Below are 3,038 nucleotides of genomic sequence, written 5' to 3'. Positions count from 1 at the left end.
AACAATTAAAAGTGAGCGCTCAGCTTCAATCGACAATGTTAAAGACAACGGACAAAGCCAAAAATCGTGCTGTAGTCATGGACTCAGACCTGAATTTCAATAGCCACATTAAGACAATTACAAAGTCAGCCTATTGTCACCTTAAAAATATATCAAGGGTTAAAGGACTTACTGTATGTCTCAGCAGGATTTGGTCTTTAGTAGACTTGACTACTGTAATGGTGTCTTTACAGGTCTCACTTTAAAATTAATCCGACAGCTGCAGCTGATTCAGAACGCTGCTGCTCGAGTCCTCACTAAGACCAAGAAAGAAGATCACATCACTCCAGTTCTGAAGTCTTGAATTCAGAACGAGTTGATTTCCAAATACTTCTGTTGGTTTATAAAGCACTAAACGGTTTGGGGCCAAAATACATTTCTGACCTGCTGCTACACTATGAACCATCCAGACCTCTCAGGTCTTCTGGGACAGGTCTGCTTGTTGTCCCCAGAGTCAGAACTAAACAGGGGGAGGCAGCGTTCAGTTTTTATGCTCCACATATCTGGAACAAACTCCCAGAAAACTGCAGGTCCGCTGCAACACTCAGTTCTTTTAAATCAAGGCTTAAATCGTTTTGATGCTGCCTTTCTTTAAATAATTGCTCATTTCCTATACTGCACTGTAACTTTTATTTTATATTTTAAATAGTTTTTAACTCCTCTTTAATGTTTTTTGTAAAGCACTTTGAATTGCCCTGTTGCTGAAATGTGTTATAAAGAAAGAAATATTTCAACGTTTTGTTAAATTGGCATATTCAATTTCTTGTCTTTCTTTTTAGATGTGAAGATTGATAGCTCTCTTCCATGGACACTGAATAAAAAGCTACAACCCACACCGGTTAGCTTAGGGCACAAAGAGTGGAAAAAGCTAGCCTGTCTCTGTCTGAAAATAACTTTTTTAATTTAAATTGATCCCTCATTGAAAAAGTATTTTGGTGCCAGAGGACATAATGTGACGGACACATTAAGAGCAGCAAATTATCAAATTATAGTTTGAATGAACCGGTTCCAACATTGTAACGTTTTTGTCCCCCATTACATCGCAGCCTGATGTCTAGAAGCATCTCACCTGTGATAACACAATGCTCAGGCTTTGAAACTGATGTTTCATAATTTGTCCACAGAATCTTCCTTTACTTTTGTTGTTCTTTTTTCTACTTTATCACGTCATCATCCGCCGCGGTGAGCCAAATCCATCACAGTTGACAGAGGTTCAGCACATGGCTGAAGTGCTGCACAGTGAGGTCTGAGTTATGTCGAAGCCAGACTTGCTTTTAAAGTGGTTGTGTTTTCAGCTGCTGACTGCTGGGTGCACCTGTGAGAGTAAAAGAAACTCTCCCTTTGAAAGCGTTCCTCAAATTATAAATCATAGGAGCTTGTGCAGGTACAGTAGGTGTAGGATTTAAAGGGGGCACAATTGCAGCGTGAATTCACATGGGAGTAATGGTGTGAGCTGCTGAGAAAACTTTTAGCCAGAAGCCAGCTTTTGATTATGGCAATTTATCTCCACCATTATGTCATACATGAACATTTCATAAATTGCTTTGGCTAGGATTGTATTTCACAATGAATTTTCTTAAACAACTGAGAAAGTGTGCTAATCAGAAGGGTAGAAAACATGTTGCCTCTGTGTCATGTCTATTCATACACTTTTAAAGGTCCCATATTGTGAAAAGTGAGACTTCCATGTATTTTTTGATTATAAATCTACATAAATACTGTGAACGTATCAAAATGCTCAATCCAAAGAGAAATGTCCACAGCCCATATTCAGAAATGGTGTCTTCACGAGCCGTCAGGACGTCTGTATGGTTGTGATGTCACAACTACATTATATATAGGTATAGAGTGCCGCTACAGTGCCGTTACAGTCATTCCCAGGCTGCAATGACGGTGCAGATACGCAGAGTATACAGATGCGAAAGACCCAGAAACGCTGTCCAATCAGAGCAGACTGGGCTTCTTTGGGAAGGGGGGGCTTAAAGAGACAGGTGCTCCTACAGAGTGTTTCAGACAGAGGATGAGTACAGGTATATTCAGACAGACGTTATGAGATAAATTATGTGGGGTTTTTTTAACATAAAAGTATGCAAACATGTTCTAGTAGAAACCCAAAACACAAGTATGAACCTGAAAATGAGCATGATATGGGACCTTTAAGGCATACAACTTTTCAACTTTTCATGTTCACTATGAGCTGTGAGTCATTCTGATTTGTTTACTACCCGTTGTGTGTGTGCACATCTCCCAATAATGTTGCTCGGAAACCCGTCTCTGTAGACGAAATGCAGGAGACAGGATTTTATGGTTTACAGTGAAGTACTGCAGAAAAATGGGAAACTAAGAGATTTTAGTAGTTTGACAGTTCTAGGAAATTTGTATAAATGATTTGATTGTACATGAATTTTACCCTTAGTCAACACAGCGAACCTGTATCAAAAATAACCAAAAGAGAGCTGGTTCTCAAGCGGAAAGTCAGATGTTGAACAGCAGTTGGAAGGTGGGAGGACTTTTAAAGTACACCAAAAAATAATCTGTTCAATCAGCCACATCTCTAGAGCTTTTTATAACCAGGAAAGAAATGTACTTTTTCCAGTTTGAATTTCATGAAACAATAAGAAGTGATGCTGCTGCGTTCAAGTTCATACATGGCCCCGGTGGAGCAAAGGCCCCAGGTCCGTGTTAGTGTGAGAATAAATACTGTACTACATGACACCTTGACCTCAACTCCTGCCGAAAATGTAACAATAAGGAGTAGTCTGTGGAACAGGCTCTGCTAAATCTATTGCTGTCTGTTGTAATAAAACCAACAAATTGTCCAAAAAAGATGACATAAAGAAACAAAAAAGCAAGTCAAAGCATGTGTCCAAAGGTCAGCCAAATGTCAATTTATTAACTTTTGTGTCTGCTAAACATAAACCGACACCAAAACGTTTCAGTTGTGCAATGTATGTCGTATTACAAAAGAGGTTTTCCTTCCACATGATCAGTTATGACAC

This window comes from Sander vitreus, chromosome 1 (assembly GCF_031162955.1).
Source record: "Sander vitreus isolate 19-12246 chromosome 1, sanVit1, whole genome shotgun sequence".
Classification (NCBI taxonomy): domain Eukaryota; kingdom Metazoa; phylum Chordata; class Actinopteri; order Perciformes; family Percidae; genus Sander; species Sander vitreus.
This window is presented reverse-complemented; position numbering follows the sequence as displayed.